General features: G+C 36.0%; 1 long non-coding RNA gene across 1 annotated transcript; it reads left to right on the top strand.

The window, feature by feature from the left end:
• The first annotated feature begins 3741 nt into the window (after positions 1-3741).
• On the top strand, positions 3742-17201 carry LOC143651501 (uncharacterized). Its single transcript, XR_013159993.1, has 3 exons — positions 3742-3823; positions 3934-4059; positions 16895-17201. It is a non-coding gene; the product is annotated as an uncharacterized LOC143651501 (long non-coding RNA).
• Positions 17202-17433: the final 232 nt, after the last annotated feature.

The following is a 17433-nucleotide window of genomic DNA, read 5'->3' as shown; positions in this document are numbered from 1 at the left end:
TGTGCAAATGTCCATCTGTGTCTTTGCCCTTAAGTCCTTTGAGTAGATACCTAGCAGTGGTATTGCTGGGTCGTAATCCATTCTGCCATTCTATGTCTTTTGATTGGGAAATTCAGTCCATTAACTTTTAGTGTTATTACTGTTTGGATAATATTTTCCTCTACCATTTTGGCTTTTGTATTATATATATCATATCTGATTTTTCTTCTTTCTACACTTTACTCCATACCTCTCTCTTCTGTCTTTTCGTATCTGACTCTAGTGCTCCCTTTAGTATTTCTTGCAGAGCTGGTCTCTTGGTCACAAATTCTCTCAGTGACTTTTTGTCTATAAATGTTTTAATTTCTCCTTCATTTTTGAAGGACAATTTTGCTGGATATAGGAGTCTTGGTTGGCAGTTTTTCTCTTTTAGTAATTTAAATATATCATCCCACTGTCTTCTAGCTTCCATGGTTTCTGCTGAGAAATCTACACATAGTCTTATTGGGTTTCCCTTGTATGTGACAAATTGTTTTTCTCTTGCTGCTTTCAAGAGCCTCTCTTTCTCTTTGACCTCTGACATTCTAACTAGTAAGTGTCTTGGAGAACGCCTGTTTGGGTCTATTCTCTTTGGGGTGCGTTGCACTTCTTGGATCTGCAAATTTAGGTCTTTCATAAGAGTTGGGAAATTTTCAGTGATAATTTTTTCCATTAGTTTTTCTCCTCCTTTTCCCTTCTCTTCTCCTTCTGGGACACCCACAACACGTATATTTGTGCGCTTCATATTGTCATTCAGTTCCCTGATCCCCTGCTCAAGTTTTTCCATTCTTTTCCCTATAGTTTCTGTTTCTTTTTGAAATTCAGATGTTCCATCCTCCAGTTCACTAATTGTAGTTTCTGTCTCTTTAGATCTACCATTGTAGGTATCCATTGTTTTTTCCATTTTTTCTTCTTTGTCCTTCACTCCCATAAGTTCTGTGATTTGTTTTTTCAGATTTTCTATTTCTTCTTTTTGTTCAGCCCATGTCTTCTTCATGTCCTCCCTCAATTTTGATTTGGTTTTTGAAGAGTTTTTCCATTTCTGTTCCTATATTCAGCATTAGTTGTCTCAGCTCCTGTATCTCATTTGAACTATTGGTTTGTTCCTTTGACTGGGCCTTATCTTCAATTTTCCGAGCGTCATCCATTATTTTCTGCTGGTGTCTGGGCATTTGATCAGATTTCCCTGGGTGTGGGACCCAGCTGGTTGAAAGGTTTTTCTGTGAAATCTCTGGGCTCTGTTTTTCTTTTCCTGCCCAGTAGGTGGCGCTCGTGGCGCTCATCTGTCTGCGGGGCAGTCAGCCGGGAAACCGCGCGTGGAGGCGGGGGTCGCTGGCCGCCGCGGCTTGGGGGAGTGCCGGTCCAAATTGCCCAGCTGGTCCGAGACGCCAAATGTGACAGGAGGGCCCCGCTATCCAACGTTCCCAGTCAGACCAGGGAGCCACGTGCGTGGAGGGGACCCCAGTCACCAGCCACCCTGGCCGGGAAAACACGCGCCCCCTCGGGTATCTCACCGCAGCGGATTCTCCCTGCCCGTTCAGCCGTTCCAGAATGGGGTATGCTGTCTTTTTGGTCTCTGTCGTGACTCCGGGAGCTGTTTCGTATTGTTTCTGTTTCTTTAGTTGCTTTTCTGGAGGAGGAACTAAGACCCGCACGTCTTACTAAGCCACCATCTTCTCCGGAAGTCTAGCCTCAAATTTTTAATTTTATATTTTGCACTGAAATAAAATATGTCTTGAAAAGTAATCCATATGTATGACAATAAAAGAATCAAACATCAGTTTGCTTATAATCATTGGCAAGCTAACTTAAAAGCTAAAAGCTGTTCCATACCCATGATAGTGACAGACATTAAAAAGTCTAACGGTTCCAAGTATTGCCAAGGTCATGGCATAATAGGAATGTTAAATTTTAGTTGCTACAACAACTTTGGAAAGCAATTTGGTAATCTTTAGTAAAATTGAAAATGTACATACTCTTTGAGCCAGTGGTTTACTCCTGGATTTTTGTTTATTCTTAAGAAATTATGTACAAAAATATTTATTGGTACTTACAGTATTTATAATAGCAGGATAAAAGGAAAATACTTAAGTGCCCATCTATGCACAATGGTAGAATGAATAAATCAAGTGCAGTGAATTCAAATATTTCTAAACATAATGAAAATGGCTTGGGTAAGAAACGTGAATATGGGTGGATGACATTTCAATATCATAATGATAAAAAGAGCTAGTTTCAGAGGGATATCACACTGATCCCATTTATTCAAAAATTTAAAAACAATGAAAAACATATCCTAAATTATTTAGGAAGACATAACATGCAGTGAAAGACTATAATGTACCAAAATGACAAATGCCTAAACAAGCATAATAGTTATTCTTAGGGAGAGAGAGAAAACACAGTCCTGTTAGGTTAATATCCTATTTCTAAAGAATTATAGGGGGTATATGGTATATACATAGGTATAAATTACATACTTTTTGTTTCCTTGACATATTTTACAATTTAAAGAAAATTAGTTGTCTCAGTCTACTTAAACAAAATTATTAATAGCAGATGTTTATACGGATGCTTTACTATTTTCCAGTCACTGTCCTCACTTTACTAATTCATTTATTCCTCATAATCCCTATGACGTAGATTCTATTATAATTCTCACTTTTAAAGATGAGGAAATTGAAGCAAAAGGGCTCTGTAACCTTTTAATCAGTAAGATTTACTGTCTTGATTTGAATGTGAGTAGTGTAGCCCCAGTTTCTACACTCTTAACTAAACACTACAAAGATTTTAACCCCTTGTAGCATTTCTACTTTTAATTTTGTTGCAAACCTTATTTGTTGCCAATTCATAGCTGTTCTTTTTCTCCTTTCTTTTAGTTGTCAAGTCTGGTTTCCGTAGTAGACTGAATGATCTCATATTTTCTTTACCATCCTGTTGTGGTAAGTTCATGTGATCTTATCCAGCCAATGTGACATCAAGGGAAGAACTTCTAGGAAACTCCTGGGAAAGGATATGTCATGCTAAGAAAAGAAATAACTGACTTACAAGGAGAAACTTTCCATCTGATATTTGATGAGGAATGGTAAGGGCATGATGCTGGGAACTGCATCAGCTAAATTGTAAGTCAATGGAAACAAGCTAAGGGTAAAGGTCAACATCTGGGGAGGGTGAAACAAAAACATGGAAAGAACTTGGGTCCTTGATGATACCATTCAACTGATGAGTCCACCCTGGAACCACCGATCTCCAGCCCTTTTTGTTGCATGGCATGATTTATTTTTTATTTTGTTTAAGCATTTTACAATTAGGTGTCCTGTCATTTGCATCTAGAAGCATCATAACTTACAGTTTTATGTTGTTTGTTTCTGTAACCTAGATAATATGCTTATGTCTCTTTAAAATTAGCTTTATTTACTTTTCTTTATGAAATAAAATAAATTTATCTCATTTCATCTAACTTGACCACTACTTTCAGCCTTGTGCCAGTAACACTTTTAGTGCTAGGATTTCTATTGGCTACCCAGATAGCTTTATGATATAGATCTAAATCTTTATATCTTGTTCTATTTATTTTATACAGTATTGCTTGACCTCCCATCATGTATATTCTTCACAACTTTTTAATTCCTTTCCAACACTGTCTATCATGTGAGTATATTTCAATATAGCATTTGCACTCTGTTCCACAATTATAATTATGTCCTTTATGATTTGTCTGCAGATTGAATTCGGAAGCCAGTGACCAGCATATACAATTTAATGATTATTTAAAATTTCAGTGCAGAACTAAATAGTTTTTGAGGTATGACATTATATCATTATACATATGCTACATTAAGAGAAACATAAATAATGAAAACTGTATGTAAGTGATGTCATTGATCTGGCAACATAAAATATCCTTTCGAAAAGTTTCCCCTTAGAATCAACAAATAGAAGGACAAATCCCACTTGATTAGAGCTCTGGAGGGTGATAAGGATTGGAGAAGGACTCCACAAAGCTGAGTCAAAGAAAAGAAAAAGAATTGCCAATATCAGGTAGGAAATTTCCCTCTCTGACCCTCTCGTCTTGACCCCTTGCATGTATTGGGTTGCATAGTTTGGGAATTGCCCAGAGGCAGCATGGCCCACGTCCTTCCTCTCTCAGATGCCGATTATAGAGCCACACACAGCAGCAATACAGAACACCACATATATCAAGGAACAGGGACTCAAATCCACAGAGATCCAGGGCAGAACACAAGCTGCTCAGGAGTGCCACATAAAAAAGGGCACCCAGGGAAATAAACAAAAAAAGACATGGTGGCAGAATTGTAAGCAAGAAGTGTGTACACTCAATCCATTCTCGGTTTGCTGGACCACCTAAATGCAAAAGGGACTTTTCTTGATTGACCACTTATTTGAATTGACCCCATATTTGTGCCCAGAGTAAGATACCTAGGGGTAAAAACTGGAGGCAGAAAAGCCCCACAGGAAAAAAAGGGGGCAGGAGAGGAAACTGAACTACTATAAGACAGGATGGGTCTCAGAACTGAAAAGTATGAAGAAAAGGGCTCCTGAGTGATGGAAAGAATTTAAGCAACACACAGGAGCTGGGCAGAAAATTCTGCACAAAAAAAAAAAAGAAAAAATCAAGATTTCCAGAAAATGAAGAGAGGAAATGAAGCTTTCTCATGGAAGTTAAACAATTGCACAAAATATGTAATCTTAAAAATATATTGTATGTCCAGGACAAGAAAGAAATGAAGAAGAGCTGAGACAATCTGAACCATTCAACATAGGCTATTCTAAAAGTTCAGAATAAGTTGAACCAAGTGTCAAGGGAGAGCCTGAACACAAAGTCAATTGACGATAACTTCTCCTAGACAAGAAGGAGAAACTGACCTTCAGAGTTAACAGATCAAAATAATTAGATACCCATACATCAGCAAAAAATTAAAGGCCATACTAAGAAACAGGAAGTTATGGCTCAATCACGGGAACAAATTGAAACTACAGAGGAGACAGAGAATTTAAACACTAATCAAAGGAGTTTAAACCAAGCTCTTAAATCAGTTAAAGGTTATGAAGTAAAATATGGATGTTAAGAGGATATTAAATGATGTTCAAATGAAAGTGAATGACCAAAATTAATAATTTGAAAGTTTACAAAGAAACATAACTGAAGTTATGGTTATGAAAGTTATAATAACTAAGATAAAATTACACTAGTCACACAACTGCAGATTTGAACTGGCAGAAGAAAGAACGAGTGAATTAGAAGACAGAATAATTGAAATAATACAGTCAGAAGAATATATAGAGAAAAGAATAGAAAAAATTGAGCACTGTCTTGGGGATTTGAGTGACAGTATGAATCACAGATGTCCCAGAATGGAAAGAGAAGGGAAAAGAGGCAAAAAGGATATTTGAGAAAATAATGGCTGATAGTTCCCAACTCTTATGAAAGGCATCAATATACACGTTCAAGAAGTGCAATGCACTCCAAACAAAGTAACCCTTAATAGAATTACTCCAAGATAAATATTAATCAGAATATCAAATGCCAAAGATATAGAGAGACTTTTGAAAACAGCAAGAAAAAAGTGATTGCCAGATGGAAGATATACTCAAGAGGACCAGGTGTTGTTTCTCGTCAGAAACTATGGAAGTGAGAAAGCAGCGGTGCAATATATTTAAGGTATGATATACATGAAAGAAAAAGTGGCAGTTCAAAATTGTTTATCTGGCAAACGGTTCTTCAAAAATGAGGGAGAGTTTAAATATTCACAGATAAACCCAAACTGAGACAGCTCATCAGGAAAAGTCTTGACTTATAAGAATTATTAAAGAAGAGCTCTGCAGGTTGAAAGAAAAGAAAGGAGAGAGTGGCTTGTAATAGTGTGAAGAAATGAAGGTCTTCACTTAATGTAACTAAGATGGTAAATGTAAAACCCAATAGTACCTTATCCTCAGTATAAAATGATACTCTTTAATTCCTGCAAAAGTCAAAATACATTGAACAAGAAAAAGACATATTTCCTGATAATGAATACAAAATATAAAGAGGTAATATGGGGCAAAAATAATGTAAAAATGGGAAACAGTAAGATATGGGTGCAAAGAAGGTGTGTGCTATTGAACTAAACTAATATCTTTTCAAATTAGTAGCTTATAGATGTAGGTTGTGTAATATAAACCCCAAGATAACCACAAAGAAAATATTGTGGAAATATACCAAAGGAAAAATTAACACGGAATCAATGACATACATTACAAAATGTCAACTATATAGAAAAAGAGGTTGAATAAAGAAAAAGAGATGCAAAAAATAATATATGACATATGAAAGCAAAGGACAAAATGGCTGACGTAAGAACTGCCTTCAGAGTAATAACACTGAATGTTAATGGATTAAACTCCCCAATCAAAACAGACAGATTGGCAGAGTAGATAAAAAAGCATGATCCAACTATATGTTGTTTACAAGTGACTCACCTTACACACAAAGTCACAAATAGGTTGAAACTGAAAGGGTGGAAAAACATACTCCATGTGAACAATAAGCAAAGAAGAGCTAGGATAGCTGTATTACTATCAGAATAAAATAGATTTTAAGTTAAAACCTGTTATAAGAGATAAAGAAGACACTATACATTATAAAATGGGTCAATCTGCCAAAGATAAGTAACAACTGTAATTATTTGTGCACATAACCATGGTGCCCCAAAATACGTGAGGCTAACACTGGCAAAACTGAAGGGAGAAATAAACATGTGTACAATAATAATATTTGGAGACATCAATACACCACTATAATTAATACATAGAATGTCTAAACAGCAGATCAATAAGGAAAGAGACAACTCGAACAATATGATGAATGAACTTGACCTATGAGACATATACACAACATTGCACCTCAAAACTGCAGGATATACATTCTTCACAAGTTCACACAGATCTTTCTACAGGATAGACAACATATTGGGTCACAAAACAAGCCTCAATAAATTTTGAAAGATCGAATTTATACAAAACTGTCTCCTCTGAACCAAATGGAATGAACTTAAAAATTAATAACAAGCAAACGGGAAAATCCACAAATGTATGGATCATTTAAGATTTTGTTATTGAAGGAAAATGAAGGAATGAAACTCTTAAATAATTAGTGGGTGAACAGATAAATTACAAGGGAAATCTGCAGATGTTTTGGGATGAATGAAAATGAAAACACAATATGTCAAAATGTAAGGGATACAGCAAAGGCATACTGAAAGGGAAATTTATAGCCCTAAATGCTTAATTAAGCTTCACACCTTCTACAAGCAGAGGGAAAGAAGTAAAGATTAGAGAGAGCAGAAACAAATGAAATTGAGAATCAAAAATAAAAACAAAAACAAGAATGCATTAACAAAACCAAAAGTTGTTTCTTTGGAAAGATCAATAAAATTGACAGACCCTTAGCTAGCCCAACAAAGACAAAAAGAGAGAAAATGCAAATAAATAAAATCAGAAATGAGAACGTTATTCTGATCTCACAGAAATAAAAAGGACCAGAAAAGCATACTATGAACAGCTGTATGTCAACAAATTAGAAAACTTAGACGAAAGGGACAAAGCCCTACTAACAGTGATTTACAGATTCAATGTAATACTAAAATCAAACAGCCTACTTTGCAGAACTGGTAAAGCCAATTACCAAATTTATTTGGAAGAGTAAGGGGCCCCGAATATCCAAACCATGATGAAAAAGAAGAACAAAGCTGAAAGTCTTAACTTCCTGACTTTAAAACTACAGTGTTCAAGACAGCCTGATACTGGCAGAAGGATAAACATATAGACCAACGGAATGGAATTCAGAGTCAAAAACAGACCTTCCAGTATATGACCAATTGCTTTTGATAAGGCTGCTAAGTTCACGCAATTGGGAAAGAATAGTGTCTTCGACAAATGATGCTGTGAGAACTCGATAACCATATGCAAAAGAATGTTGGAGAACTACTATCTCATATCATATACAAAAATATCATATACATATTATGTATTTATAAATATATAAATAAATCCTACAACTCAACAATAAAAAGACAAGCAATCAATTAAAAAATGAGCAAAAAACTTGAATATACATTCTTCCAAAAAGAATATACAAATGGCTAAGAAGCACAAAAAAGAAGCACATTAAGTATTAGGAGAATGCAAATAAAAACCACAGTGAGATAATATTTCAACCTCACTAGAATGGCTACAAAAAAGATACAGAAAATTACTCTCGGTGAACATATGGAGAAATGGAGACATTTATTCATTGCCGGGGAGAATGTAAAATGGTGCCACCACTGAGGAATAGAATTTGGCAGCTCCACAGAAAGCTAAGTATAGAATTAACATATGACCCTCTACTAAATATATATCCCCCCCAAAGAATTAAAAAGGGGGCTCAACAAATATTTGCACGTTGACATTCCTAGTAGCATTATTCCAATTGCTAAAAGATGGAGGTAACCCAAGTGTCAATCAACCAATGAACTGGATAAACAAAATGCAGTTATGTTCATAAAATGTAATATTATTCAGCATTAAAGAAGAATGAAGTTCTGGTTCATGCAGCAGCATGAATGAACCTTAAAGACATTGTGTTGAGTGCAATAAGCCAGGTACAAAAGGACAAATACTGTATGAACCCACTGATATGAAATAATTGGAATAACAAACTCACAGAGTTGGAATCCAGAATACACTTTACCAGGAAATAGCATGGGAGTAAGTGATGAGGTCTTAATGCTCAATTTTTACAGAATTTCTATTTGGGTTGATTATAAAGTTTCGGAAAGGTATGGTGGTGATGGTAGCACAACATTGTGAGTAAAATTAACAGCACTGAGTTATATATTTGAATACTGTTAAAAGGAGAAATTTTAGGTCATATATATGTTACTAGAATAAAAATTAAAAGATAAAACTTTTTGTTTTTAACTAACTTTTTGTATAGCATAGGACTATACAACACAATGAACACTATTATAAATGATGGAGTATAGTTAATGGTACAATTATAAAAATGTTTCATGAATTATAAAAAATGTACTACACTGATTCAAGGTGTTAATACAGTGTGGTATATTGGAAAACATATACCATAATTTAAATTATAGACCATAGTTGATAATACAATTATAATATTCTTTTATCTGTTGTAACAAAGGTACCATACTAATGCAAAGTGGTAATAATAGAGGAATGGGATATTTGGAAATGCTGTATTTTTTACATGATTTATCTGTAAACCTACAACTTCTGTAATTAATAAAATTAACTAAAATATAGAAGAAAAGATACTGGATGGAAAAGAAAAGGGGCCTTTTCATTTTTAATATTTATTATTATCTGCTTTTATTTATTTACTAAAATCATCTAGTTTCTTTACCATTATAGGGATGCAAAAAATTAATTTTTTCTTGAATGTACATTTTGAGTTATATGATTTATTTCTGTAATCTAAGATTAATTTTTAATGCACTTTTAGATTAAATTCACCCTTTAAGGCAGTGCGTGTATGTGTTGGAGGGAAGAATTTTGAGTACTTGGATTAAAAAGAAGTCTTTATTTTGTTTTCATGCTTTATTTTGGTTTGACTTGGTATAAACCATTTAATTAATTTTCCTTAGAAATTTAAATATAAATTCTGGATTTCAAGTTAGGTTACCGCTAATGAGAAATTGTATGTTAACCCACTTCTTGCTTTTTATATAGACAACTTTCTGTCTTTCAACTCTGTAAATCATAATGTTATTTTTTTCTATGGTGCTTCATAATTTTACCAATGTTCTATAACTTACTAATCTTCATTCATTTTGCTCAGCACTTGTGGGTGCTTTCATTCAACAAGAGAACTTGTTTCTGCAACTATGGAAAATTTCTTTCCATTATTTCTTGGATTATTTTGCTCTTTTCTACTTTCTATGTTCTGTTTTCTTGAAATCTTATTGGATGAATTTTAGTCTTGTGTCCCTTGACTTTTCTGTCATGTTATTCTACTCTGTGTCCCTTTGCTCCATATCCTGAAATTTTTCTATGTCCATTTTTAAAGTTCACCAGTAAGATCTTCATCCCTGCTTGCTCCCTTTTCATAGGTTTCATGAAATGTAACTAGATGTTCATGGATGTAATATCTTTTCAGATGATCTCTGGGGCTGTAAATAGAAGATATCTACATCTTTCTTTTTACATTGAGGCAAATCATTCAGTTTGTTCATGTTTGCCCTTTCTGTTTGTGATACTGTTTACTTTTCAAATACCTGATGTCACTTGGTTATCCTTTCATATCTATGAATGAATATGTTTATTTGACGCTGGAGGGCGTCTTCTATTAAAGGTGATAGCACTTTAGGTTGACTGAATAAGTAGTATGGGTGCAGCTGTCCCTCAAATGCAAAACAAAGAGGGCCCTGAGGAGCCTATTACTTCTCAGAGACTTTCCAGGGTAGGATTTCTAGTAATGGCTGTGTAAAGAGGTTGGTGAATCTTCTTCATGAAAAAAGTCAAGTATAAAACTAGACAAAATTGTGAAAACAGCTATTTTAGTGCTCTAGAAACTGACTAAGGAAAATAACAAATTGAGAAATGTTTATTCAAGAGAAGTTGTTAGAAGTTCAGATAAGACAATCAGAGTGTGTGGCCTTTTTGCTTGGAGCTGCTACTATCCTCTTCCCTCCCAGCTCAGTTGACAAAGCACTTTTACCTGGGTGGATCTGACCAGGAAAGCAGGCAGTAATTTTGCTAGTGGGATCATATTTGATTTGAAACAGAAAATGAAAACCTATAGCATTGGCATTGCAAGAAAAGTAGCCAACTTTGTAGGAAATAAGTGGGGAAAATACATAGCTCTGAAATTCAGAGTTTGCTGTCTTGGTTAGGTAAATAGTGGACCAGCCAGAAAGTAAACCAGAAGATCCAGGGACTGTGAGAGTTATAAAATGACTAGACAAGCTCTTCACACACCCCTGCCTGATGGGAAATTGCATGCATATGCAGGGAAAACCTCAGCAGTCACATAGACCTATTATAAAGTTACAATAATTAAGGTATTATGGCATTGAAGAAAAAACATAGGCACATAGATTAGGGAAACACAATAGGGTGTTCAGAGATAGACCCAAACATAAGTAGTCAATTGATTTTCAACAAAGGTGCAATGGCATTTCAACAGAGAAACTACAAGCTTTTTAGCCAATGATGCTGAAATAATTGAATAACTATGCACAAAACGTTAACTTATATTTGTAAATCATACCCCATACAAACATGAACTTAAAATGAAATATAGATCTAAATATAAGCTAAAACTACATGAAACTGCTAAAAGAAAACAAAAGAAAATCTTTATGACATTGGGTTAGTCAAAACTTCTTAGACATGATATGAAGAATAACCTATAAAAATATTGAAATATTTGACTTCATCATCAAAATTCAAACCTTTTTTCTCCAAAAGACACTAGTAACAAATGAAAAGACGCAAATGGGGAGAAAATATTTGAAAATGATATATCTGAAACATCTGTATTTGGAGGACATAAAACTCTTACAACTTACTAATAGGAAGACAAACAACCCAAGTGAAAAAGGGACACATATTTGAATGACATTTCGCTAAAGATAGATGAATAGCTAATAAGCACATGAAAACATGTTCAATATATTAATCGTTGGGGAAATACTAATTATAACCACTATGATATACATTTACATATCCACTAGAATGGGTAAACTTCAAGTTTTGTAAGGATGTAAAGAAATTGGAACCCTGCTGCTGAGAATACAAAATGGTACAATCACTTAGAAAAACAGTTTTTAAAAAGTTATGCATATGTTTACTACAAACCCCCCTACACAGTTTTGAGTGGTAACTTTTAATCAGGTAGTTTCCATGGATTCTCCACCATTCAAGATGCTTAGGAATGCCCTTTAAGAGGGGAGCCATTTTGGAGAAAGCTTCAGTGCCCACAGAGCCCACACAGCCAGAGGTCTTCAGAGATATAGAAGGAAAATGCCCCCAAGGAAGCCTTATGAGATGAGGAGATAAAGCTAGCAGACATTTCCATATGCCTTCACAGCTGAGAGAGCTGTCCAGAAGCCAGAGACCCCAGCAGACCCAGCAATGTGCCTTCCCAGCTGCCGGAGATATTCCAGATGGTATCAGTCTTTTTTGAGTGAAGGTAATGCTTACTGGTGCCTTAATTTGGACATTTTCATGGCCTTAGAACTATAAACTAAGTAAATTTCCCTTTTAAAAGCCATTCTGAAAAAAAAAAGTGACTCTGTTTCTGGTAATTGTATTTCACCAGCTTTAACAAACTAAAACAGATTCTGGTACTAAAGAAATAGGGTGCTGCCATAGTTTGCAAATGCCAAACATGTTGCAACAGTTTCTTAAATGGATAAGGGAAAGATTCTGGAAGAGTTGTGAAGAGTTTGATAGAGAAGGCCTAGAATGCTTTGAAGAGACTGTTTGGTAGAAATGTGGACTCTAAAGATAGCTCTGATAAGGACTTAGGCAGTGTTCTAGTTTGCTAGCTGCCAGAATGTGATACACCAGAAACAGAACGGTTTTTAAAAGGGGGAATTTATTAAGTTGCAAGTTTACAGTTCTTTGACTGTGAAAATGTCCTAATTAAAGCAAGTCTATAAAAATGTCCAAATTAAGGCACCAACAAGAGATTACTTTCACTCAAGAAAGGCCAGTGAAGTTCAGGTTTTCTCTCAACTGGAAAGGCACAGGGTGAACATGGCAACATCTGCTAGTTTTCTCTCCAGGCTTCTTATTTCATGAAGCTCCACCAGGGGTGTTTTCCTTCTTCTTCTCCAGAGGTCTCTGGCTATGTGGGCTCTCACGGTTCTTGTGGCTCTCTCATGGCTCTGAAGCTTTTTTCCAAATTGCTTTCTCTTTCAAAGGATCCCAATAAACTAATCAAGATCCACCTGGAATGGGTGGGTCACATCTCCATGGGAACAATCAAAAAGCTCCTAGCCAGCAATATTGAATGAGGATTAAAGGACACAGCCTTTCTGGGGTTCATAACTGATTCAAATCAGCACGGGCAGAAATGATGCATGTATTATTGACAACTGAAAGGATGGTGATCCTTATTTTAAAGTGGCAAAGAATCTAGCAAACTGACTACTGGTTTTGGATGGAAGGCAAATTTTAAAAGCCATGAACTTGGATATTTAGCAGAAGACATTTCCAAATTAAGTGTGGAAAGTGTGGCCTGGTTTCTCTTTGCAGCTTATAGTGAAATGTGACAAGAAAGAGACAAATTGAGAACTGAACCTTTGCATACAAAGAAAATAGAAATGGATGGCCTGGAAAGTTCTGGGCTTCCAGAAAGTGAGACCCCAGAGAATATGAGGATTTCACCAAACGTGGAAGCCATCAACCATTACAGGACAAGCAAGGATTTGAAATGGAGTTATCAAGAAAGGATCTGTGGAAGGTCCTTTTGCTGATGAGCACAATCCCAGTGTACTACATAGAAAACCAACAAGAGTGTTGTGGGATCTGTATAAATGGAGTCACTGACAGCATGGACTAAAAGGAATAGAACAGGGAGAAATTGAGGGATAAATAACTTCAGAGGCAGAACAATGGAAGCTAAGGTTTGAAGCCAAGAAATCTCAAGTCAGAAGAGGGGACCCATCCAAGCACTTAGAGAGGGGGTGAGTTTGCCCTTACGGCAGAGGATTGACCTTCCACCTCAATGTTCTGGAAGACTTGTTTTGCCTCCGGCCTTGGAGAGGGTCGAGCACATTCCCTGGGGATTGGGGAGAGCCTTGCTGCACCCATATTGTTCTGAGGGGGTTGAGCATGTACTCTGGAGATGTGAGAGAGCTGGAGTGATGCCCCTATGTTTGGAGAAGGTAGGACCAAGAAAAAGGTAGTCTCCCTAAAGTTCCCCCAAGGTTGCATTTGGAGAGAACAAAGTTGCTGTGTAAGCCCTTACAAAGGGTAGGACTTCTGCTTTCTAAAGCCCCAAAGATAAGTGACTCTTAAACTTTGAAATCTAGTGGAGTTTTCCCTGCAGATTTTTGGAATGGTTTAGGTCTGGTGACCCATGTGCTCCTTCCAATTTCTCTCAGTGGAAATGGGAATATGTGTCCTATGACTGTGCCTTCTTTATATGTTGACAGCTGATAATGTTTTCTGAGTTTTACAGGTCCAGAGCCAGAAGAGGATTTTGTCTTAGGACAAACCATGACTGTAGCTGACTTTGATGAGATTTTGTACTGTTTCTCACTTTGTATTGTATCTGTGTTTTTTAATGAAATAGTTTAAGGCTTTGTGATATTATCATGGAATATGTGTATTTTATGGAATATGGAAAGATATATCTTTTGGGGGGGTCCAAAGGGTAGAATGTGCCATTTTGAAACTGTTGTATATCCCAGAAAAACCACATTCTTTAATCCTCATTCAGTATTGCTGGGTGGGATCTCTTTGATTGTCTCCATGGAGATGTGACCCACCCAATTCTGGGTGCTAATATTTGATTAGGCAGTTTCCATGGAGATGTGTCTTCATGCATTCAAGGTGGGGTTGCTTACTGGATGGAGCCCTTAAGAGGGAACCATTTTGGAAAAAGCTTCAGTGCCCAGAGACCACATAGGCAGAGGTCTTTGGAGCTGCAGAAGGAAAATGCCCCCAGGGAAGTCTTATGAAATGAGGAGATAAAGCTAAGCAGGCATTTCTATAGTGCCTTCCCAGCTGAGAGAGGTGTCCAGAAGCGAGAGACCCCAGTAGACACCAGCTACATGTCTTCCTAGCTGACAGAGGTGTTCCAGATGGTATCAGCTTTCTTGAGTGAAGGTAACTATTGTTGGTGTCTTAATTTGGACATTTTCATGGCCTTAGAATTGTTAACTTGCAACTAAATAAATTCCCTTTTGAAAGCCATTCTGTTTCTGGTATATTGCATTTCAACAGGTTTAACAAACTAAAACAACTGTAATGCAAACTGTTCTTAGCAGTATTATTCACTATAGATATGCACTGAGAACATCTAAATGCCCATCTGTGGTTAAACAATATGCAGTATATTCATACAATAGAATACATTTCAGCAATAAAAAGAAATTACTGATAAATGCTACAATATGAATGAGCCTCAAAATACTATGTAAGTGAAAGAAGCAAACAAGAAAGACCTCAGATTACATGATTTGATTTATATTCAGTAGCTAGAAAAGGCAAATCTATAGAAAAAGTAAGCATATCTGTGATTTCCTGAGACCTCAGGAAGGAAATGAGGATTGACTGAAAGTCGGAATGAAGAAACTTTGGGGGATTATAGGGCTATTGTAAAACTGGACTGTGTAGATGGTTGAACAACTGTATAAATTTCTTACAAATCCTAGAAGTACTTACTCTGGGTGAATTTTATGGTATTGGGTATTTCCCAATAAAGTTATTATAAAAAAGAAGAAACAAATATTTTTCCTGCTTCAATCTAAAACAAAGGCTTTTCTATATAGGGCTAGGGTATGGGAAACGACACTGAGAAAACTTTTCTGGATTCCATTTTCAACTTAGAACTTCAGTAAACTGGGTGGAAAGCATGTTGCTACTTTATTAACACCAAGTAATTATTCAGTAGAACACAACGAACATATCAGTTCATTTATCTGGTAGCACAAATTTCAACAGCAGAAAAAGATGGAAAAATAATGACCTTGAATGCTATCTGAATAAACACATACTCAGGAGATGTAATTGGAAAACTACCACCTGTACTTACACATAGGTTGTGGGGAAGGAACACATGACTCGGCAAGAGAGGGCTTTGATGCTCCCAATTTTCTGATTCATATCATTGACCCAGTGTTAGATCATGCACTTTGACTTTGGATTTGTGGAAAGTTAGTCTGACATCTTAAGCAAATTCTCTTTATGACCAAAAATATTATCTTTCACTGGGGCTGTTATGATAGATTCTTCCAGATAGAATTCTCTTTTTGGTAACAGCTTGCTTCCAGCTTCCCTACAACAAAACTTTCAGAACTTTGTGATGGTAATGAGTCTCCATTTAACTAGCCTTTCCCTGCCCCAAAATTGGACCAGCTATTCCTACTTTTGAGGCGTATTTTTCATTTTTACTTCTAAAATTCCTTTCTTCATGGACTTTTATTATTACTGTACTTTTTTTTTTTTTTGGCATGGGCAGGCTCTGGGAATCGAACCTGGCTCTCTGGCATGGCAGGTGAGAATTCTGCCTACTGAGCTACCATTGCACCACCCTATTGCTGTACTCTTAAATGCAGTGGTTCCAGAGATAATTATATAATTATTTATTTGCAGAATATCAGCACTTCCAAAATAATAGTTTTGCAGCAATACCTACCATGCCCTCAGCTAAATCCTTTAAATTAGAAATTCTACAATATATACTGTAACACAGATGGTGATTAACGGTAGATAATTTATTCATTATGTATCTGTATTCACATTTTAAAGAATAGGAATGTCAATTCCATCTTTTAAAAAAAACAACATTTAATTTTGAAATAAGAAAATTTCTTTTCCTTGGATCCCTTTGATTAACCCAGTTTTTACATTTTCTCCCTTCTGCTGCTGCTGATTTTTTCACATAAATATACTATATGTTAAGGTCTCTTTGCTCTAAGAAGTAAAATTTATTACTTTATTATTACCCTGCTTTACTGGTTTAAATGATTATAACCTGGTGGATTGCTACTATCATATTAATTATGAATTAATTTGTGGAAGTTGAAAGCATTAGCTGTTTTTTCTCTAAATAACTGTGTTTGGGTATGTTGATAGAAGAATCTTTTATAGTGGTGGTGTGTGCTAATGACATATCCCTTCCTTTTTGCAGACCAGGTCCTGAATTAGCTGAGAATAATAAATAACTTCAGTCATGGTAGCTTGTTTCAGTTGACACTAACCCAATCAGTTGGCTCAAGGAGGAACCGATCTCATCATAGGAAATAATCTAAGGAAGTTTGTGGAGACCTCTCTTTGGGAGCATTGTATGGAATGCTCTGAACATTTGGCAGATCACCTAGTCCTGCTATCTGGTTATCAGACTCTTTGGGATTGAATTATGTATCCATCTTTTGGCAGCATATGACCTGTATGATCTTGGACAAGTTTCTTCAACTTCTGGGGAAAATGATCCTAATGGCCTCAAAGGGTTGTTGAGAGGATTGAGTGGAATCACAAAGTACTCATTAAAGTAGTACCTGACACATATTTCAAGGCTCAGCAGATGTTATGTTACTGCTGTTGTTGTTGTACTTTTTCTTGTTATTAACTAATTTCACGGAATCCCCTTTCTCACCCTTCAATTCTCCTTTATCCCCATTTCATTCTCTGTGAATCTTCGATTCTTAAATAGGCTTTTACCTATAACAA

The sequence above is a fragment of the Tamandua tetradactyla genome, chromosome 12 (assembly GCF_023851605.1).
Source record: "Tamandua tetradactyla isolate mTamTet1 chromosome 12, mTamTet1.pri, whole genome shotgun sequence".
NCBI lineage: Eukaryota > Metazoa > Chordata > Mammalia > Pilosa > Myrmecophagidae > Tamandua > Tamandua tetradactyla.
This window is presented reverse-complemented; position numbering and strand designations above follow the sequence as displayed.